At 43.9% G+C, this 24,057-nt stretch overlaps 1 protein-coding gene across 4 annotated transcripts in view; it reads left to right on the plus strand.

Annotated features, from left to right (window-relative positions):
• The window catches only part of cdkn2a/b (cyclin-dependent kinase inhibitor 2A/B (p15, inhibits CDK4)), a 132,108-nt gene that overhangs the window by 42,607 nt on the left and 65,444 nt on the right, over positions 1 to 24,057 (plus strand). The window contains exon 1 of one of the 4 annotated variants that reach the window (XM_059642893.1): positions 2,525 to 2,544. The exons of 1 other annotated variant lie outside the window; for it this stretch is intronic. The gene's annotated coding sequence lies outside the window, so the exon portion shown is untranslated. Of the gene's footprint in view, positions 1 to 2,524; positions 2,545 to 2,745; positions 2,862 to 17,349; positions 17,370 to 24,057 lie in introns of those variants that run through there. 2 more of the 4 variants (XM_059642882.1, XM_059642899.1) reach the window with 2 other exon arrangements.

Raw genomic sequence — 24,057 nt, forward strand, 5'->3', positions numbered from 1 at the left:
GGGGCATGGTGAGCTATCCTTCATGCAGCTGGACATGTGCCACACCTACCTGCAACTGCAACTAAATGAGGATTCCCAGAAGTATACTACAATTAATACCCATAAGGGTATGTACCAATATACAAGACTGCCATTTGGGGTATCATCAACCTGTGCCCTTTACCAGCAGACCATGGAGAACGTTTTCATTGCTATTTAATGCAATAGTGTGCAAATAACCAGGAAGACCAATAAAGACCACTTGGAGCACTTGGACATGGTGTTTAGACATTTCTCCCAGGTGGGAAGGTGTATACCTTAGAAGGAAAAAAAAATGTGTTCCAGACACCCCAAATGACCTAGTTGGGCTACAGAGTCAACTAGATCTGGTTACACCTGCTGGAAGATTAAGTGAGGGCAATCAATGGTGCCCCAGCTCCCACATCTGTACTAGAGCTTAGGTCTTTCCTTGGGTTGGTGAACTATTATGGAAAATTCATACATCCTGGCACCCTTACACCGCTATTGGAAAAAGGCCAGCCTTGGAAAAGGCCACGTAGGAAGGAGTAGTCTTCAGGGAAGTGAAAAAGCAGCTGTTGTTCCTGCATAAGGTGTTGGTCCACTATGATCCCAAGCGAAATGTGCTAACATGCAGCGCCTCCTCGTACAGCATCAGGGTAGCGTTGGATCACTGATGGCCCAATGGAGAGGAACACCCGACAGCACGCGGTTCCCAGACTTTGGCTGATGCTGAACGCAAATACGCCCAGATAGTGAAGGAGGGTTTTGTGGTTATCTTTGGTGTGAGGAAGCTCCACCAATACCTTTTGTGGACAGGAATCTGTAATGGTAACAGATCACAAACCCCTACTGGAGCTACTTAAGGGGACATGGCTGTGCCACCCATAGCTTCTGGTTGAATAGCAGTAGGTCCTCATTGTTAGTGTGTATAATTACAAGTTGAACACCATCCAAGAAGCCAAGTGGCAAATGCCTTTAGCCACCTTCTGTTTGCAGTTACCCCGCCAGTGGTGCCTGCCCTGGAAGAGTCTGTTCTAGTTTTAACCTTTCTGAATAGCCTTCAGGCCACTGCTGACGATATCCAACTGGCAAAATTAAAACAACTGGTGGTGATGGGGGAAACAAAAGGGCCATCATAACCAGAACTGAAACTTTTCTGGGCCTGAAGAAGCAAGCTCACTGTAGAGGATAGCATATTATTACAGGGAGCAAGAGTGATTGTCACAATTCAAGGTCACCACCAGATACTGGCTGAACTCCATCAGGGTCATCCAGAGGTTTCCAAAATGAAGACTTTGGCAAGAAGTTATGTCTGGTGGCCAGGATTGGATAGTGACATGAGTGTGTTGGTGGGGCAGTGCCCACAAGGAGAAAAATTGCCGCCAGCAGCTCCCGCATATTCAGGGAAACAGCCAGGTAAACCCTGGACTTGGTTACACATCGACTCTGCAGGTCCTTCCATGGCTCAATGTTCTTAGTCATTGTGGACACCCACTCAAAGTGGCTGGATGCACATAGAGTCAATTTGACAAATGCAGAGATGGCAATTGAAAAACTGCTAGCATGGTTTGCAATACACAGACTCCAGGAAATACTGGTCACAGAAAATGAGACATTATTTACCAGCAGGCATTTCAAACATTTCCTAAGGTTGAATGACATTCAGCATGAGCAGCCAGCTCCATACCATCCATCGCTCGATGGTCTGGCAGAAACAGTGGTCCAAACATTGAAAGCAGTCTTAAAGAAACAACCTACAGCTTCACTCAATACTAAAGTGTTTTGGCTCCTGTTTGATAGAATCACCCCTCATGCAACGAGGGGAACAGCTCGAGCAAAGTTGTTGATGGGGAGATGACTCCACACCAGGTTGAACCTGGACCTGAGCAAGGGGAAAGTGAAATGGCTTTAGGAACCCTCTTTGCACTCTGTGAAAAGAGTCAAAATTTGTTCCTGGATAAATTTATGCTGCAAAATTCCCCTGTTAATAGCCACAAAATGCCACTATTAATCTCTGAAGGTTAAGGAGGAATGGCTTTGAATGATAAATACCAGAGCTTGACAAATGAGAACATTTGATCAGATGAATCTGGTGACCTGTGCAGAATTATACATTTTTGGCTTAATGTTCCTTCTGACCTGACTCCAGCTGCTTGGCAGCCAGATATGATCACTGTCTTTTTATTGATTTCTAGTTTATGTTCCAGAGTGTGAATGCAAACCCACACCAAGTCACCCACTTAGTTAAATTCATATATCTTGTTTCAAAATTGTGTGTCATGTATTTTAATATTGTATTCTAAACTAGGGAGGAGGCGGAGAGAGAGAACAGGAGCCAGCCACTTCCCATACGGCATACAATGCAGACTCTCTCATACAAATGCATATAAATAGACTAGATGTAAACAATATTGCTTGAAGTTCTTTCAAAGTAACTAATTAAATGATGAAAGGAAGGGAACACGGCTTTGTAAGAAGAATTTTGATCCAATCCAGTCCAGTATTTACTTGCATCCCTGTCAATTGCTTTTGAATTCTGTTCAGGTAATGTATAATTTTGTTTTCAGTCGGTTGGATGCTGCTGTCATTTTTAAACTTTGGTTTATATATTTATGTGAACTGGTTCGCATGCTGCTTGAACTTGGCAAGCGATAATGGATTAATCAGCAAAAAAAACGCTTGTTTCCTTTCAATTTGAACTGATCACATGGTTCCAACTGTCACTTCACTGGTTGTGCTGTTGCTGCTGATTCACTGCTGCTGACTGGTGCCCAGTGCAAGCTCTCTCCTCTCGTGACTGAATACTTTTTTTTGAAAATTCTCTTGGCGAGAAGCTGAGGTTGTATGACCAAGATGCGAAGGTAGAGATATTTGAAATGTTGTGATCTTTCAATGTTTGTACACAGCTGAATAATATTTCTTTTATTATGACTGTGATCACTTATTTCAGTCTTATTAATACTGAAAGTGTCAAACGGCTTCCTCTTCCAGCATCTGAAATTTGTGCTGTCAAATCTCAGATGCACCAGTAATTTTATTTTGATTAAATAAGGATTTGTTTGTTTTTCTGAATACATTTCTCAGAAAGGATAATGTGGTTTCTAGCCAAAATATCTCTGAAGCATTCTTTCATTACTATATGCAACCACAAAGTTCCAATTAGCTGTAACTGGTATAAAGAGCTGTGAGTACCAGCTACAAACAACCTCAAGAAAACATATGTTGTGCAGGCGCTTTAGTAATATCCAATTGATGTTGATTGAAATGGTTATTGATGAGAGGTGTTAAAAATGGCTGCCAGGTGGTCTTCATCCTGAAAGGGTCTAGTGTCTTTGTGGTACTGATTTGGGGGGGCTGCACAATCGAGAATTTATGGAGAGAGAAGACCTAAAGTTCTCTCCACTGATCTGCTGCAGCACTTTCTGGTTTCATTCCAGACTTTCAGCATCCACAGTTTGTCTTTTTGCTTTAGCGCTGATGATTGTCCAGTTGGCAAACCATACATTCATTCTGGACATCCTACGCACTTTCATAGTGAAATGGATCTAAAGTGTTCCCTAAGTAAACCAGACAGCAAAATTGTTGTTAAGACTTCACAATGCAATTACTGTATTTTGGCCTCATTGTATAACATTTCGTTCCTGTTGGTTACCATGGCAACATGTCAAAAGAAGTCAGCTAGTTTCTGCCAGGAGCCCTTTATCAATTTTCAACTGCTATGAGACCTATGTTTGATTGCCATGGGATGGCAGTTCCTTTGGTTAGCCACAGGTATTGCATTCAGTACTCTACAGTCATTTTGAATTGGGTTCTCCCTCGCCAGTAAATATGCTCAAATCTGCATTTTAGTGTCATTGCTTTCAAGAAGTTATGCTTTTTTACAGTCTATTAGGCAGGTACGTTCTTCTTGAATTACCCATTTCCCTGGGTGCAAAGATTAGGAAAAAGGGAGTCTCTTCCTTTTTCCAACATACAGGAATATTGTAAAGTTCATGTGAGTGTGTGTGTGTGTCCAGGGGATAGGTCAAGAGGGTAGCCATGGAGATGGCCTCTCATCTGTAGAAAACAGGCCAGATAAAATAAGTAGTGCCTAAGATTCGACAGTAACATCCTGGCTTTTCTTAGTGTCACTCACCAAAAAGTGAACTACTGAGACATCCAAGGTACTAGTGGCATTAAGGCCTGGCCCTAGATCATTGCCAAGAGGATGAGGGAGAAACCAAACAAAAGTAAATGAATATTGTTTTTTAAGTGCAGACCAAGATCTTTGAATGTAGTTAGAACTTCTGGCTCCAATCAAAATTGTGCACCAAAGCTGGACGGCAAACCACATATTCCCTCACTTCCAGCAGGCAATACACCTTAACAAATGGCAGACCAACACCAGGGCTATGTCAGGTAATTGCAGTCCTCCTGTCCAGCACCAGACCACATGAAACAGGAAAACCTGCCATTAGATTTCCTACACATATGCAATGAATCAGACAAACATTCACAATAGAAACTGGATAGCTCCTGCAGCATTTCTAATACTCCAGTCAAAACTGAGCACAAGTGATCCAGTTAAGTGCATTATTCCCTGCAATAGAGCTAGGGCTAGTGTCCTGGAGGGCAGAACCAGGGGAACAATTTACCAAAACTAATTGGCACTAAGTCTACTGGAAGTAAGAAAAAAAGTGCAAGTTTTGTGTTCCAGAGCAGAGCCGGTCCTAGACAACCCCATTCACAGGTGCTATAGATATATCAAAGCTCCTTATTCCTTGAGGGACTTCATGCCAATAACAATGGTCACTGGATTTAAAGTACAGTACAAAACCATCAGCAGTATTTTAATGACTACCCAATGTTGTGCTTACTTATGCAATTAGTTTCAAATAGTTATTTGCATTTGAAGCACTTTGTATTCACTGACCTTTCTCCTTGAATAACATTTGCATACACAAACACAGCATTGATGTTTGCAGCATGACACAACTCGTAGCATTAAATATTGATCAATGGAAACATCACTTTATGGAGCTACGCAGTGGCTTCAAATCAGTAGTCTGCCTGACATGAAACTTAATTGGGCAGTTCATCAAAATCTAGTGTTGAATTTCAACCTCGGCACAGTTAGGGACGCCTCAGTGTCAGTAGGCTTTAGAGGTGAAAGTTTGGCAATAGTTTTTTTGTTAATCGTTGCCTGGAAAGTTACTCATTCTGGAAAGTGAGTTGTCCATGAGATTTGATTTGGTTCTGATGCTAGCTACAATCTAATACAGCACCGAGTGGCACTCTACTGGACAGGAAATTTGATCACGCGGTACCCGTTTACTCTTCAGGACTAAAAGGGGCGCAGAAAGATGCAATGCGGTAGATATTTTAACCAGACTGGTTAAAATAAATTTTAACCAGACTGGTTAAAATATGACACACCTCTGAAGCAGGTGGGACTTCTACCTGGGCCTTCTGGCTCAAAGGTACAGACGCTAGCACTGCGCCGCAAGAATGCCAAATTAATTTTGGTATGCCTGTGTGCTCCTTATCACCATTTCAGAAGCTGCCAGACCTGATGACTATTTCCAAACGTTTTGCTTCTGCACTTCTTAAGAAGAAAGGAATAAGTGGGTATGGGCAGAGCACCTCAAGCGGATCCTAGCTTGGATGATCAACCGTGATCCTGTCGAGTGGCGGGGGCGGGCACGGGGGGCGGAGGGCCGAATGGCCTGCCCCCCTCCTTTTCTCTCTGTACGTCTGCCTCTGTCACTGAATTGAAACTGGTTTGAGTCCCTTTGCCTGTCAATTCTCTGGGATGCACATCAGCCAAATCAACACCGTAGCACTGCAGGCACACACACACACCAAAAAAAATTTATTAAAATATCTTGCCTAAATATGGAGCCGCGGACACAGAGGATATTCTTCTGGTTTCGCATTCCCTCGCACTACCGAACCCTTGCTCGCCTGTTTGACCACATTCTGTCCCACCCCCAGACTCACTTGATTCTCCGGGGCTGTATCTGTTGGTACTTCTCTCCTGCGTAATAAACGCAGTGCCTCCGGAAAAACAGTTGCTGATTTGCGCAAAGCTCTGTCGCAAGCGCAGCAATTACACCTGATCATCTCGAACTCGTCAGCTTCGGCCTTGCAATTCCGCCCAAGCCGCCGGCTTCGTGCTGAAAGCCTGATACAAACCGATTTCCCGACGTGTCACTTCGGAGATTGCCTGATATCCTTGGAAATAAGTCGCTGCCTTCACAAGAAAACCGACGATAAACATCCAAACTGAAATATCCGTGAGCCAGCTAAAGCAACACAAGATGTTTTCGAGATTCTCAAATCATGACGTGAAATGCCACTTCAACACATAGAATCCCCTACAGTGTGAAAGCAGGCCATTCGACCCATCGAGTCCGCACTGATCCTCCAAAGAGCATTCCACCTAGACTCACCCTCCCACCCTACATTTCCAGCGGCTAGTTCAGCCAACCGACACATCCCTGGACACTGTGGGCAATTTAGTAGAGCCGATCCACCCAAACTGCGCATCTTTGGACTGTGGGAGGAAACTCACACAAACACGGGGAGAATGTGCAAACTCCACACACAGTTACACAGGGTGCAATTGAACCTTCGTCCCTGGCCTGTGAGGCAGCAGTGCGAGCCACTGAGGTACCCCATTTCAATTGTGATCAGAATTCTAACCCAGATCAGACCTTCATTTAATGCGGTTGGCGGAAAGTCCGTGTAAAAAGAGGAGTTTTTTTAAAAATTGTCATTCAGAATGTTGCAGTGAAAGAAGGTGCTTGTGTTATTTTGATACACATGAACCTGATATGCATCAGCCGAAACAATATTTGAACACAGTTTTATGTACCTCTCTCACATTACAATTGTATATTACTTTGAAAGCTCTTAGTTAAAGACATGGTTGCTCGTTTTGAATCTCCGTTGGACAGGGCTCAAACCGGGAAAGTCACCAGCTCTGCAATAATATTAAACAAAGAGCTGTGAATGCTGAGGATCTAAAACAAAAAAAATTTGCTGGAGAAACTCAGCAGGTCTGGCAACAACGGTAGAGAGAGAAACAGAGTTAACATTTTGAATCCATCATGACTCTTCATCAAAACTAAATTATTTACTAAAATCATTGCTGTACATTAGTAATATTCTTTTTAATGACTCATTTAAAGATTTTTACACCATACTTAATGATGCGCTAATTTAAAGAGAAAAACTTCCTCAAATGGTTGCAAATACCAAAAATGTCCTATCATTATTACTTTGTTCTGGGGGTGTCAAGGAAACACCAAAAACATAAATAAGAATGTTTAGCCTTTATTTCAATAACTGGAAAGGTGATGCCAGTAAATAAAATCTTGTGGTAAATAACAAGTTGTTATTTTTGAGCAACTGATTATACAAGGGGAAATTAATTAAAGGTCTCAGTCACTGATTTAAACTTAGAGGATAAATTTAAATTTGAGTATCGATGTTTGAACGGAGTATTAGTGTATCATGACAAGCCACTCATTATATTCCCATTGACACCACAAACCAAAGTTTTCATTAATGCCTATATTTCTATGCAAAATAAAACAAAACAATAAAGAACAAAACTTAAAAAAACTCCAAATAGACAAGCTAAACCTAAAGATTGTGTGTTTATATTTTAACTTAGATGCCGAAAAAATTACTGACTGCTGACCTTTGTTAAGGGTCCATTCATCAAATGGCATTCCACAGGTTATGGTAACCACAGGAGAAATAATTCTGGCCTCTATTCCCCACAAAGCCCTTCAGATGTCCCTAAAGGCCTCTGAATGTCCACATTCTGGAGCAGCATTGAGTAGGGTTGATAACTGGTTCCTTGAACAGATTGGGTAGAAGCTTAGATCAATTGTGTAATGTACTACAGGCAGTCTGTGCCCAGTCGAGCTTTGTTCCTATTCCTTTCCACATCCCCAACTGGGTTTATATGCTTCCAGATATCCCCATTTATTGCCGTCATGTGGTTTCTGTGCATAGCTGATCCTGTAGGCCTACAGACTGCTCTGTAAAGTATTATTATTGAAGAAATATTGATCGAATCAGATGCAGCAGGATGGGAGAAGGCCTAGGCTGGCACAGGTCAGTTGGATCAAATGCCCTGCTTTCAGTGCTGCACACTCAACGTAATTTCATGAAATATTGGAAAAAGGAGGGGTTCCCAAGGTTGTCATCTTCCTCTTGGGAACAAAATATTTGTCAGCTTCAGTCCAAAATTCACCAAAATGTTCAAGTACCTGAGTTAAGATCCTGTGAGGAATCCAGCAAGATTGCAGTATCCTGTAAACTGTGGGTTTCCTCCCCTATTTACATGAGTGCAGGCTGCAAGCTCTGTATTTTTTTCCAGTTTCATGTAAAATAATCTGGTTTCTTCAATTGCTGGAGTGGATTCAAAGGAAAACAGTTTTATGACCATAGATTATGTGCAAATTATTACTCGTCAGTATTAGAATTGGAGATGGACCAATTCAGGCATAATTTCAGAAAGTTTTCTGAATACAATTGAAATGGAACTTCTTCAATAAAGGATTTTGGTTTGTATCTTTTTAAAGATTTGATGACAAATTGACAAGGTGCATTGATACATTTTAGTTTCTGGCTAAATTACTGTGCTATAATAATATTTGTATTCCACAGTGCTGCCCATATTAAAAGTGCTTAAAGCAATTCAAGCAGTTAATTTGTTTTCAATGATATAAATTGAAACAGCATACTTTAAGACGATATGGAAGGAGCAGATGTAGCCTACATTATCGGATGACTAGGAGTCTGGCACAGATATTTGCCCTTGTTGTAATTTTCAAGGTCTTGACAATGTGGTCCACCAGCTAATTTAGATTTTTCTTGTATGGTAACTGCTTGAGTAGTGCCTTTTGTTTTAATCTTTCAGCACTGTTTGTTTTGGACTCATTGGTTGTGATTTAAAGAGGGGAAAATGATCTGGAGTTGAACAAAATTCAGCAGCTTTGTTCTGTTTGCTTGCTCTGATTATCTGTGTCCTTTCAAATATTGCTAGTGGCTGTGGGCACAGTTTTAAACATTTAAAAGACACTTAGTTAAGTGTATGAATAGGAAAGGTTTGGAGGGATGTGGGTGAGAAGCAGACATGTGGAACTTGTTTAGTTTGGGATTATGATCGGCATGGGCTGAAGGTTCTGATTCCATTCTGTATGAACCTTTGTCTATGAATATGGTGTTGTTGATATTTCAGAAAATGAGTCTTTATACATCTAACTATATTTTTCAAAATAAACAACCCTGGCTGAATTAAATGTGGACATTTGATCTCTGTTTTGTATATTGAACGCCTGCAGCAGATGATTTCCCATTTATTCAGATGCACATTGCTAACATTTGCTGAAGCCTTATCTTAAATTATGGTCGCTATTAAGTGACAAAGTTTTTTTAACTTTCCAGCAATAAGGAATGTTGCTGATGTGCAAAAACCTAATGTGGAGAAAGCAGCTCTGTAGCCTTGTGAATTACTGAGTCAGGAGTAGGAGAGAGGAGTTTCATCTGAGAATGTTTAGGTTTTGACCCTGCAGCGGACATTTGTCTCTGGCTGGCTCCCAACCTAAAATTCAACCCAATGGACAGGCTTGGAACTCTGCCAATGAAGAAATATTCTTAATGGGGACCCCGCTCCAAGAGCAGGTTAGACAGCCATGATAACATGGAAGTGGGTACAGGATGAATAATATAAGAGCAACAGTCAGAGGCTGGGAAACTGGATTCACAATCCTAGAGAATGGGATGATTTGATCTCTCTGTCCATGGAGCTGGGGAAGTAGATTGATATTGGTGATCTATTGTTGTAGGGATCACTTAGGGAAGGAGATACATTTGGTGGGAAAAGGGAAAACATTCATGCTGCAAAAGCCACTGCTTTATACCACAAATCAGTAATTGCCGCCTTTTGGCTGCCTTAACAAGGCCATGCCTCATATTTATAATATTTAAAACGGATAACCCACCTCTTGGAGTGAGTTGGGTCTATGTCCTTTGACCTGACTCCATTAAGCTAAAGAGGCTGGGTTCAAGGCAGTTGGTGTTGAGTCTTGGAGATATCACTTGAGAAGAATTTGACTGGGCTAGCCACAGAGGTACTGTGACTACAGGAGTGGGTCAGATGTGAGGAATTCTGCAGTAAGCGTCTCACTTTGTATCTCCTGAAAGCTTACCCACCATTTACGCAAGTCAGGGCTGTTATTGAATGTTCCCAGTTTGTCTGGATGAACACAGCTCCAACTATACAAAAAAAGCTTAACGCCATCCAGAAAAAAAGTAGCCCACATGGTTGGCACCACATTCTCAAATACTTAGCCTCTCCACCGCTGACACCCAGTCGCATCAGTATTTACCTATTACATGAAGCACTGGAAGAAATCACCAAGGCTCCCTTTGACAGAACCTTCCAAATTCATAACCTCTACCATATTGAAGGATATTGGAACTAGATGCACAGGAACACCATCACCTACAAGGTCCCCACCAAGTCACTAACCACTCAGACATGAAAATATTTATCTGTTCTATCATTGTCACTGCAGCAAAATCCTGGAATTCCCTCCTTAACAACACTGAGGGTGTCCTTACACAAACTGAACTACAACAGTTCAAGAAGACAGCTCACCACCACCTTCTCAAAATCAGTTTGGAATGGGCAACTTAGGCTAACTCAGCCAGCAAAGTCCACATCCCATGAATTAATGAAAAAAAGTCCCATATGAATACAGCTCTATACAGTCATACAGCATGGAAACAGACCCTTCAGTCCAACCCATTCATGCTGACAAATTTCCTAAACTAAGCAGGTCCTGCATTTAGCCCATATCCTTTCCTATTCATGTACCCATCCAAACGTCTTTTAAATGTTGTAAATGTACCTACATCTACCCACTTTCTCTGGCAGTTCACTTCACATAAGAACCACCCTCTGTGAAATAGTTGCCCCTCAGGTCCCTTTTGAATCTTCCTCCTCTCACCTTAAAAATACACCACCTATTTTAGAACTCCCCCATCCTAGGGAAAAATAGCCTTGCTATTTTCCTAATCCATGCCCCTCTTGATTTTATAAATTTCTGTAAGGTTGCCACTCAACCTCCCAAACCTCCAGAAAAATAACTCCAGCCTATGCAGCCTCTCCCTATAACTCAAACCCTCCAACAATGCCCAGCAGCAGTAAAACCAAATCTGCAACTCCCCAACGTTGAGAAATGGCGTTACCTGGAACTTATTCATTGCCTCCTCAGATCTTGTCCAAGAAGTGAACCTCTAAAATTTTGGGTCCAGACTGATTTCCTGCTGTAGGAAGTTTTCCCCTTTCCACCCCTCTACCGTAGATCCTAATAGCACCTACTTGCCCATCAAAAAGCAAACACCTCAGCTTTCTGACTAAATTGACATCAAATGCTACACTGCATCCCAACTCGTTTTATTTGTTCATGGAATGTAGAGTAACTGGCTAAGTGAGCATTTATTACCCACCTTGAATTGTCCCTAAGTGGTAGTCAGCTGTCTTCTTAGAGACATAGAGTCGTAGACTTATACAGCATGGAAACAGGCATTCAGTCAACTTGTCCATGCTGATAGACAAAAAACTGTGAAGCTGGACAAACACAGCAGGCCAAGCTGCATCTTAGGAGCACAAAAGCTGACGTTTCGGGCCTAGACCCTTCATCAGAGAGGGGTATGGGGAGAGGGTTCTGAAATAAATAGGGAGAGAGGGGGAGGTGGACCGAAGTTGGATAGAGGAGAATATAGGTGGAGAGGAGAGCATAGGTGGGGAGGTAGGGAAGGGATAGGTCAGTCCAGGGAGGACAGACAGGTCAAGGAGGCGGGATGAAGTTAGTAGCTAGGAAATGGAGGTGCGGCTTGAGGTGGGGGGAGGGGATAGGTGAGAGGAAGAACACGTTAGGGAGGCGGGGACGAGCTGGGCTGGTTTTGGAATGCAGTGGGGGAAGGGGAGATTTTGAAGCTTGTGAAGTCCACACTGATACCATTGGGCTGCAGTGTTCCCAAGCAGAATATGAGTTGCTGTTCCTGCAACCTTCGGGTGGCATCATTGTGGCACTGCAGGAGGCCCAGGATGGACATGTCATATAAGGAATGAGAGGGGGAGTTAAAATGGTCGCGAACCATCATCATATTCCGCTTGGCAACCCTGCAGCCCAGTGGTATCAATGTGGACTTCATAAGCTTCAAAATCTCCCCTCCCCCCATTGCATCCCAAAACCAGCCCAGCCTGTCCCCGCCTCCCTAACCTGTCCTTCCTCTCACCTACCCCTCCTCCCACCTCAAGCCACACTTCCATTTCCTCATCCTGCCTCCTTGACCTGTCCATCTTCCCTGGACTGACCTATCCCCTCCGTACCTCCCCACCTATACACTCCTCTCCACCTATCTTCTCCTCTATCCATCTTCGATCCACCTCCCCCTCTCTCCCGATTTACTTCAGAACCTTCTCCCCATCCCCCTCTCTGATGAAGGGTCTCGGCCTGTAACGTCAGCTTTTGTGCTCCTACGATGCTGCTTGGCCTGCTGTGTTCATTCAGCTTCACACTTTGTTATCTCGTATTCTCCAGCATCTGCAGTTCCCATTATCTTGTGCTGATAGACATCCTGATCTGTCCCATTTGACAGCATTTGGTCCATATCCCTCAAAATCCTTCCTATTCATATACCCATCCAGATACCTTTTAGATGTTGTAATTGTACCCACCTCTGCCGATTCCTTTGGCAGCTCATTCCATACATGCGCCACCCTCAGTGTGAAAAAGTTACCCCTCAGGCCCTTTTTATATCTTTCCCCTCTGACCTGAAACCTATGCCCTCCAGCTTTGGACTCCCCTACACTGGGCGGGGGGGAGGCCTTGGATATCCACTCTATCCATGCCCCGCATGACTTTATAAACCTCAATAAGGTCACCCCCTCAGCCTCCTACACTCCAGGAAACGTAGCCCCAGTCTATTCAGCCTCTCCCTGTAGAACATGCCATACAGTCCCGGGAGCATCCTTGTAAATCTTTTCTCAAGTTGAACACATCTTTCCTATAGAGAGGCAACCAAATTGTTTTTTCCTCCAGTCCTAACTTTTCCTTCTCTCCCGTCAGCAGTCTTCCATTCTCCAGCTCTTGTTGCTCTGTTCCAGGCCTCAGGCAGACCCTGTGAAGGGAAGTACTTGAGTAGACATCGCATTCCCACGCAGTGGGTCCTCTCTGGACCCTGATGCAGGCCTCCATCTCCTGCAGGCTTGTACAGACTCTGAGTAGTTTCTGAATGAGTGCTAAAGTCTGTTGGGGTTTGGCATACACACAACACACTGTAGGAAGGGGTTTCCAGGGTTTTGAGCCAGAAGGAGTGCAGGAACAATGATGTAGTTCAGTATGAGGACAGTGTGTGGTTTGGAGAGGAACTTGCAGATAGTGGCATTCTCAACTGAACTGGGGAAGCAGTAACTTGTAACAAAGGGAATTCGGCCCCTGGCTTGTTCTGGGAACCCATCTCCTTATCTCATGGATCTTTCTGGGGCAAATTCTGAACCTCACACAAGAAAAGCAGCCTTTGCTGACAGCATCTTTCCAAGACCCATGACTAGAAACTGAACTCAGAAAGAACAAAGCTGAGGTAATGGTGAAAGAACAATTATTTACTGAAACAGTGCTGTAAAAGGCTGCATAAGTAAGAAGCAATTTTGGAGTACAGCTATGTCGGAACCATGCAAAATTATGTTTGCTGGTTATAAGCTCCATTCTTATGTTTAATCTGAAGAGGCCTAATATGGATTGGGGGGGTGGCGCGGGGGTTGGGGGGAGGTGTGCAGAGGAGCCTGCTCCACAGTGATCCCTACAGAATAACATTAGCCATCTTTCTGAAGCTGCCAGCACAGATCAAATATTTGCAGTTAGTGAGAATAGCCCACAAGAAAGTTACAGAAAAGACATTTAAATTAAGTGCCTGACTCACTCAGTTCACCTTGTGCATTTGGGCATGATATAGTGATTTATTCCCCTGTTATAAATTCGTCCTCTGCTTCATCTTGGCAGCCTATTTTTTGATTTGCAACCAGTTTACTCTGAACCAACAGAATCCAATGCTAAAATATATTGAAATAAAAATACTAAATTTACAATCAACAGGTGAGAAAATGTTACATTTCATAGTTCTCGCAACAAGATTCCCTTTAATGACAATTGCCAACCCTCACTTTAGCAACTTCTGGACACTAATGTTTTATGTTCGTGGTTCTCACTTGTCCAGTGCGAGGGATAAGTGCACTGAGACAGGTGAGGTGAACTGGCTGTAGAGGGGGGATATCTAGGCCACACAAAACAATGGAGGGTGGACTGGATTCATGAAGTCTTGTCATTAGGTTGTTACCTTAGGCAAGAATAACAGGTGGGATGCGTTGAACATTCAATGGATTAGTCTGGTTCATACTCCCTCAAATCCCCCTGCCACCCCACATAAAAGTAGACTGGCATCAGACTTTACGTTCAGGGATCAGCTGGGTCTGGAGATGGTTCTGTAGTCACTTGAATGCTTGCTGGCTGTATGTAAATTATGGGCTCCCGAAAGGACCTGTTTCTGTGTCATATGTCCAATGTAAAACCACCAGAAACCCCATCAAAGTCAATATGTGTGGCATCGCAGAGCCATACTCTCTGTAAACACTGAGATTGTTCTCTGTTGCTTTTCCTGGCTAAAAGCTTTGCAATTTTTTCATCATTGTGTTATTTCAAGGAAGCTTCTAGAGGACGGGAAAGAAGCATCAGTCAGTGTTCACTGAATGATCCTTTTGGATCTTTGATTTAATAGGAAGTATTTTGGAGAAGATTTAATTAAATATTGAATTTTAAAGGAAAATGTATTCACCGTTTTTTTTTCAGAAACATAATTGACCAACAGCTAAAATAATAATGAACATGGGATCAAATTTGTTGCCTCAGAAACTGAAAATGCTAAGCAATTTAACATTTCACACATTATGTTGGAAAGTCCCTTGACCCATTGACATGACAGAGGTTATCGAACAAAGATCTTGTCCTCTAGTTGTTAACACACAGATATAAAGGCAGGAACAGGAACACAAGCCAACAGACAGGAGGGCAAAAGCTCCCTCACTGCAACTGGCAGTGAGAGGTCCATGCCACACACATGCCTGTCCCTGGGGTGCCCATAAAATCTGCATTGCATCACTGGAAACTGAATTATGCAAATGAATTTCACCACTTAGATTTTTAAACAAGTTGCTACAAGCTCCAGGCCGTCACTCAGACCACAAAAAATGCTGAAGCTTTGATATAAACTTAGTCAGGTTGATTAAGATTTGGAGAAAAGTAAAATTCATTATTTGGCGTAATGACTGAAAGACTGTTTGTACTGATCGAATCAACCAAATCTCCTCATAACTGTTCCACTTCTATACATCCGCTCTCTGCATGTTTTATTTGTACCTTGACACAGTTAGGTACATAAAAAATGCTGACCAAATGACTGAAGGACATCTACAGAGGATACAAAGAACTCCTAGTCTTTTCAGTGCAATAAAACAAAGGGGGACTTTTGGTGCACAGTACATCCTCCACCAATCTCTGACCAACAATGGTAGCTGAGATGCTATGTGCAACATAGGATTCAGATGTTCATTTTAAACAGGCCTACAGCCTTGACTCAGATGTTGAACTCTGACAGCCTGGCAGTATTCCCAGGAAAACATCACTGACTACAGCAAGGTCAGCGATGAGCAGCAGATCATTGTCTACCATTTTGGGAGCTGCAGCACCCTTTTTCCACGAGGGAGTACACTACAGAGTTGAACCAAATGTCTGATCTGTTTAGGGCAGTGTGTCGATTGTTACTTGCTCCTGGTTAGGCAATGGTGTAAATTACTATTGTGTAGCATGAATCAACTCTAGAATATACGATTTACTTATTGGAGCAAACAGATGTCACTGAACCTAAGAACAAAACTGCAGCAGAACAAATCTTGTAACAGTGAATAACCATAAATTCTTCTTCAGCCATCCATCTTGAAATAAGTACTACAACAAAGTTTAATTTTGACTTTGATGGAGTAAGGTGAATATTAACATGTTGGAAATGCGAAACAACAAAGATGTCAAAATTATGCACATATTTAACCCATTCAATATGTTCTTGCATAAAAACTGTAGATATACTGCCTGTCAATGTACCCACTGCAGCATCTGGGGCTCTTTGGCTCCAGCTGTGAGGCCATTCCAGATATTGATCACTCCTGTTAGGAAACATTTCCTCAGTTTGCATTGTAAGCTTCTGGTACATTTTAACTTTGAATAATGTTCATGACTTACCTTTTCTGATCTACTTATTATTTGTCCTAAAGACCATCATAAGCCCCCCACTCCAACTCCCTTTTATCACCTCAACTTGAAGATGAAAATTTCAAGCTTTTGTAATCATTCCAGTCTGACACTATGAAATCAGCTTCAGTCCAATCTCTGCCCTCATCCTCGGGCTTGAATAGATTGCACAGACTGAATCTCTGAAGAGCTGCTCCTCCAATCATAAGCTGGTTATCTCTCATATTTGCTGCTCATAGGCTATCTGACCTATTGACAACAAATCCAAGTCAATGCCAGAGTGTGATTGGAGAATCAGCAAGAAGGTATGTGATAGTGGTCAGGGGTTTCAGGGTCTGAGAGGCATGAATTAGCAGGGTTGGGGCAGAAAATGTGAGAGCGCCGCTAGGACCATGCCGGGGAAGTGTGAGATGCTGGACTAGGTGAGGAGAGAAAGGGGGCAAGGCTGCAGTTGTTAGGGGGAATGGGAGTGAGGTGGAGGCTTCGGGTGTTTGGGGGAGAAAGGGAGACTGTAACATATTGTTCGCAGTTCTCAATATTGTGAGGAAGAGCACTCAGATCACTTGTATCTTTTAGAAGAGGTGGCAGAATGAGTGGGCCATTTTATTTAATATTTTCATTTACAGAATTAATTCAAAGAGTTCTCTTCATCTGTTTCATTGGCTAAAGAGTGGGTGATGAAACTCAAGATCCATCTGAAATATGTCCTTCTGTGATTATTAATATTCACTTTGTACATCTCACTGATATTGGGCACATTTAGAAAATACATGCTAGGACTGGAAACAAATTGATCATATGGAGTCCTTTATTAATTTTTTTTAATGTTCATTCATAGCATGTGAATATCTCTGGCTGGCCAGCATTTATTGCCCTTGAAGAAGTGGTGATGAGCTGCCTTGAACCCCTGCAAGTTTTTAGGATATGGGAAGTTCCAGGATTTTGATTGAGCAGCAATGGTGATATTGTTCCAGGTCAGCATGGAGTGTGGCTTGAAAGGTAACTTGTAGGTGGTGTTGCCTAGGACTAGAGAAAGAAAGCACGGACCTCCACCAGACCCCCGTTTCACCTTCTTCCTCACAATATTCTGAATTGGGAACAATATGTTACAGTCTCCCTTTCTCCCCCTAACACCTGAAGCCTCCACCTCTCTCCCATTCCCCCTGACAAGTGCAGCCTTGCCCCCTTTCTCTCCTCACCTAGTGCAGAATCTCACACTTCCCCGGCATGGTCCTAGCCCCGTTCTCTCTTTTTCTGCCCCAACCCTGCTAATTCATGCCTCTCAGACCCTGAAACCCCTGACCACTACCACATACCTTCTTGCTGATTCTCCAATCACACTCTGGCATTGACTTGGAATTGCTGTCAATAGGTCAGACAGCCTATGAGCAGCAAATATGAGAGATAACCAGTTTATGACTGGAGGAGCAGCTCTTCAGAGATTCAGTCTATGCAATTAATGGTGGTTGAGTTGTCCCTGCTGTTTTGGGATGAATTTGTTCATTGCACCAATGAAAGGAATATTCCATGACAATTCTGATTTGCACCTTAAAGATGGTGGACAGACATTAAAAGAGTCACAAAGTGAGTTTCTAGCTCAGAATTCCCAGTCTCTGACCTGCTTTTGTAGCTACTGTATACATAATTGTTAGTACAGTTCAGTGTCTGGCCAATGGCAATACTCAGGTTGTTATTAGTGAGGTATTCAGTGATGGTATTCACTTTGAACATTAAGAGGCAATTGTTAGATTAACTCTTATTAGAGATAGTGATCACTTGGCACTTTGAGTGTTGTGACTATGACTTAGAATCACAGATCATTACAGTAAAGCCCTTCAGCCCATTAAGTCTGTACCACCAAAAATACACCACTATTGAGACGAGGCCCGCTTTACAGCTTTAGGCCTATCACCTTGAATGTTGTGACATGCAAGTACTCACCCAAGTACTTCTTAAAGATTGTGAGTCTTCCTGCCTCAACTACCTTCCCAGGCAATGATTTCCAGACCCCAACCACCTTCTGGGTGAAAAAGGCCCCTCTAAATCTCCTGCCTTTTACTACAAAATTATGCCTTATTGTTATTACCCTTTGACTAAGGGGAACAGCTGGTTTTTATTCACTTTTTCCACGCACCTCATAATTTAGTATTCCTCTATCAGGTCAACCCTCAACCCTCCCTCCTCCAAAGAAGACAACCTGGGCTTATCCATTCTCTCTTCATAGCTGAAATGTTCCATCCCAAGCAACATCCTGGTGAGTCTCTTTTATGCCCCCTCCAGTGCAATCACATTCTTCCTCTCATGTGTTCATGGTTTAACAAAATGCTGTGCAGTGCCAGCGTAACTTCCTTGCTATTATAATCCGTGTCACAACTGATTAAAGGTAAGGATTTTGTATGCCATCTTGACCTCCCATTAACCTGTCCTGCCATCTCCAGGTAACTGTGTGCAAACACCCCAAAATCACTCTGTCCCTTTGAGCTTCCTGGTGTCTTGCTATCTACTGGGCACTCCCTTATCTTGTTCCTTCTTCCAAAAGTGTATCATTTCACATTTATGTTCTGTCATTGTGATTTGCTGCTTATCAGCCCAATACTAGACGCTGAATCGGAACCAAAAGAACTCAGTAGGCCTGACAGCATCTGTGAAGAAAAAAACATAATCAGAGTTAACATTTTGGATCAGGTGATCCTTCCTCAGAACTAATGGCAGCTAAGAAAATGTCAGTTAATGTGCAGAAATAGGAATAGAATAGGCAGTAAATGATAGGATAAAGGATGGAGCCCAAAGAGAGAGAAGAGCAGGTGGATAGATAAAGGAATTGATAACAATCTTCCTGGGAGGGCGCATTGCTGTTAATGGGGACTGTTAGTGACTAACAATAGGTTGCGTGATGGCAGGCTATGTGATAACAAGGCCTGGTGTGTGGGGTAGGGGGCTAGGGCATGGGAGGGTTTAGGCTCTAAAACTATTGCATTCAATATTGAGTAACTCATCCCTCAATATTGAGTCCAGAGGGCTGCAGGGTCCCTTTGGAAAATTAGGTGTGGTTCTTCCAGCTGACGTTGAGTTTTGCTAGAACATTGCAGCAAGCCTGAGGCTGATATTGTCCAGAGAACAGGGTGTTATGTTAAAGAGGCAGGCAACAGGAAGCTCAGCGTCTTTTTTGAGAGCAGACCATAGATGCTCTGCAAAGCAATCGACCCATCTACGCTTCATTTCCCCAGTGTAGAGGAGACCACATTATGAACAACAAGTGCAGTAGACTAGATTCTGGGAAGTGCAGGTGAAGTGTTGCTTTACCTGGAAGGTATGTTTGGGCCCTTGGATACTGGGGAGGGAGGAGGTAAATGGGCAGGTGTTGTGCCTTCGCCAGTTACACAGAAGGTGCCATAGGGCTGTGGGGAGGTGTTGGGGGTGAAGGAAGATTGGAACAGGATGTCCCAGAGGGAACCCACAGACTCCCACAGCAACCTAGAATACACCTCCTCCCATCCATCTTCCTGCAAAAATTCCATCCCATATTCCCAATTCCTTCGCCTCCGCCGCATCTGCTGCTAGGATGAGGCATTCCACTCCCATACATCTCAGGTGTTCTCGTTCTTTGAGGACCGCAATTCCTCCCCCACAGCACCACCCCGCACCACCCACCACCACCACCACCCCCCCCCCCCGCGCGCCGGCAATGGTCGAGAACGCCCTCAACTGCGTCTCCCTGCATTTCCCGTAACTCATCCCTCACACCCCACCCCCACAATAACCGCCAAAAGAGAATCCCCCTCGTCCTCACATACCACCCCACTAACCTCCAGATATAACGCATCATCCTCCGACACTTCCACCATCTACAATCTGACCCCACCACCAAAGACATTTTTCCCCACTCTCTCTGGGACTCACTTGGCCTCTCCACACTCCCCTCCAATCCCACCAGACCCGGCACTTTCCCTTGCAACCGCAGGAAGTGCTACACTTGCCCCCACACCACCTCCCTCACCCCTATCCCAGGCCCCAAGATCACTTTCCACATCAAGCAGATGTACACCTGCACATCCTCCAATGTAATATACTGTATCCACCATACCCGTTGTGGCTTCCTCTGCATTGGTGAAACCAATCGGAGGCTTGGGAACCACTTTGCAGAACACCTCCGCTCGGTTCACAATAAACAACTGCACTGCCCAGTCGCGAACCATTTTAACTCCCCCTCCCATTCCTTAGATGACATGTCCATCCTGGGCCTACTGCAGTGCCGCAATGATGCCACCCGAAGGTTGCAGGAACGGCAACTCATATTCCACTTGGGAATCCTGCAGCCCAATGGCATCAATGTGGATTTCACAAGCTTCAGAACGTCCCCTCCCCCCACTGCATCCCAAAACCAGCCCAGCTCATCCCCACCTCCCTAACCTGTTCTTCCTCTCACCTATCCCATCCTCACACTTCAAGCCGCACCTCCATTTCCTATCTACTAACCTCATCCCGCCCCCTTGACTTATCCGTCCTCCCCAGACTGACCTATCCCCTCCCTACCTCCCCACCTATACTCTCCTTCCACCTATCTTCTCCTCGATCCATCTTCGGTCCTCCTCCCTCTCTCTCCCTACTTATTTCAGAATCCTCTCCCCATCCCCCTTTTCTGATGAAGGGTCTAGGCCCGAAACGTCAGCTTTTGTGCTCCTGAGCTGTTTCTTGGCCTTCTGTATTCATCCAGCTCCATACTTTGTTGTCCCAGAAGGAACGGAACTTGCGGAAGGTGGACAAGGGAGGGGAGGGGAATATGTGTCTAGCGGTGACATTTCAATGGAGGTGGCAGAAATGGTGTCTGATGATCTTCTGGATGTGGATGCTGGTGGGATGATAGGTGAGGACAAAGGGAACCCTATTGCTGTAGCTGGAGGGAAGAGAGGGTGCTAGAGTGGGAAATGGGTCAGACCCCGTTGAGGGCCTTGTCAACAGTGGTGCTGGGGAATCCTCATTTGAGGAAGAATGTGGACATTTCGGAGGCTGCCTTGTCAAAGTTGGCCTCATCTGAATGTATCTGTCATTTGATTCCAGCCCCAGGCAATTGTCTGTGTGGAATTTGCATGTTTTCTCCGTGTCTACCGGGTTTCCTTTGGGTACCCTCATTTCCTTCTCCATCCAAAGATGAGCAGGGTAGTTGAATTGGCTCTGCTAAATTGCCCATAGTACCTGGAGATGTGCAGGCATGGTAAATGTGGGATTATGCAGATGGGGTGGGTCTGTATGGGATGCTTTATTGGGCCAGTGCGAACACAATGGACTGAATGGCCTACTTCCACACTGTAGTGATTCTATGATTAGCTCAGGTGACCAGGCTAACATTCACCTTTAATTATGCAGAGCAAACTCTTGTGGAGAGTGTAACAAGGTTTAAACCCTCCTGCCTGAAGAAATTGTTTGAGGCATTGAAGAAGGCTATGTTATGTGTCCCAGATCATGCTAGTAGCACACAACAATAAATATTGTTTGCTCATGAAATTGTCTGTTTAGACATATGTAGAATTTAAAAGGCTTAAGCAACTTCTGAGCAATATGTATGAGATTTTAAGGTAGAAACCGCCTACGAAACTCTCCATGAAATAATGCTCCTTCATTATTATAAAACAACATATCCTTCCCAACAAGAATATGCCAGAACACCAAAGAGTGATGAAGGCTCCTGTTGGAGGCTCTAGCCTGAAAACGTTGACTCTCCTGCTTCTCTGATGCTGCCTGACCTTCTGTGTTCCTCCAGCTCCACACTGTATTGACCAAAGAGTGACTGAGTCAAGGTGAGCTGCCACGCTGTTTGATGATTATGAGCTGATCAGCAAAATTCTGAGCCAAAAGCAACCCTCCCGCAATCAATCCAAGCCAGCAGAAAGGATAGACTTAGAGACAGTAATAGGAAGCAACATCGAGGGCCAAAGGACCTGTTCTGCGCTGTATTGTTCTATGTTCTATGAAACTGAACACACAGTTATACTCAAGATGGAGAAGGCTGTCCTGAGGTGAAAACTGAGGCCAAAAGGCCTGCCACAAGATCGGGTATGCCCAGTCCAATTACTGGAGGCTATGGGCAAAATGTGGTAATTATCAGGACACATAAACCCCATGTAGAGCATTGGAGTCAGTTGGAAAGCAAAGTTTACCAACCTGTAGCTGCCAATCCCTGTGAAGAAGCCCCTGAGATTAATGGGATCACTGAAAGTTATCAGGATTTTGTATCCAAAGGAACAGTGGCCGCATTTCCCCAGAATGATGCGAACAAGGCTGTAGTCATGCTGAGGGGTCCCAAGACCAGCCAAACAAATGGTTAGTAAGTTTGCAGGTGACACTAAACTTGGAGGTGTAGTGGACAGCAAAGAAGGTTCCTTCAGAGTACAACAGGACCTTGATCAGATGGCCCAATGGGCCAAAGAGTGGCAGATGGAGTTTAATTTAGATAAATGAGTTGCTACATTTTGAAAAGGCAAATCAGGGCAAAACCTTTACACATTGATAAGGTCCTGTGGAGTGTACCGAACAAAGATCTTGGAGTCCAGGTTCATAGCTCCTTGAAAGTAGAGTTGCAGGTAGATGGGATAGTGAAGAAGGTATTTGGTATGCTTGCTTTTATTGATCAGCAGTTCAGGTATAGGAGTTGGGAGATCATGTTGCAGCTGTACAGGAAATTTTTGAGGCCATTTCTTGGAAAACTGTGTGCAATTCTGATCTCCCTGCTTTAGGAAGGATGTTGTGAAACTTGAAGGGGTTCACAAGATTTACAAGGATGTTGCCAGAATTGGAGGGCTTAAGCTGTAAGAAGAGACTGAATAGGCCGGGGCTATTTCCCTGGACCGCTGGAGCCAGACGGGTGACCTTTATAGTGGCGTTTAAAATCTGAGGGGCAGAGATAGGGTAAATAGCCAAGGCCTTTTTCCTGGGGTGGGCGAGTCCAAAATTAGAGGGGCATAGGTTTAAGATGTGAGGGGAAAGATTTAAAAAGGGGCAACAGACAACCATTTCCACGCAGAGGCTGGTGTGTGTATGGATTGACCTGTGAGAGGAAGTGCTGGAGGCTGGTATAATTACATTGAAAGGCATCTGGATGGGTATATGAATAGGAAGGGTTCAGAGGGATACGGACCAAATTCTGGCAAATGGGACTGGATTTATATGGGATATCTCGTCCACGTGGACAAGTTGGACCAAAATGTCTGTTTCTGTGCTGTACACCTCTATGACTATGCCAAAACCCTTCTGAGTTTCAGTAAAGAGTACCTAGGTGCCAGGTTGCTGGTAAAGAAGATTGAAAGTGTGTACATGCTGCACCCATCACGTGAGCCGTACCTAGTTTCTTGTGGACAGGATAGATTTGCTCACCAGCAATGACCTGACAGGATCAAAGTTAAACGTATCTCTGGTCACAATGAGATCAGAGGTGGAACAACTGCAGGAGAAAGTCTCTGACATTATCTCTGGTTATATGGTCTATGGCCAGAGCAGTTCCGCCACTGTGACAGACTGAGCTAACACTGCAAGCAGAAGGCCCTCCAATCTGGTTGTCTGTTACCTCTTCTTCAGGGCTGTGAAAGACTTCAAGGAGGTAAAAAATAGAACATCCTTAGTAGTAGATCCCATATAAAAGACTCAAGCTCCAACTGCTCACATTGAAACTGAGGTAGGAACCGTCCCTGAATGA

This window comes from Stegostoma tigrinum, chromosome 3, assembly GCF_030684315.1.
Source record: "Stegostoma tigrinum isolate sSteTig4 chromosome 3, sSteTig4.hap1, whole genome shotgun sequence".
In the NCBI taxonomy this organism is placed as follows: domain Eukaryota; kingdom Metazoa; phylum Chordata; class Chondrichthyes; order Orectolobiformes; family Stegostomatidae; genus Stegostoma; species Stegostoma tigrinum.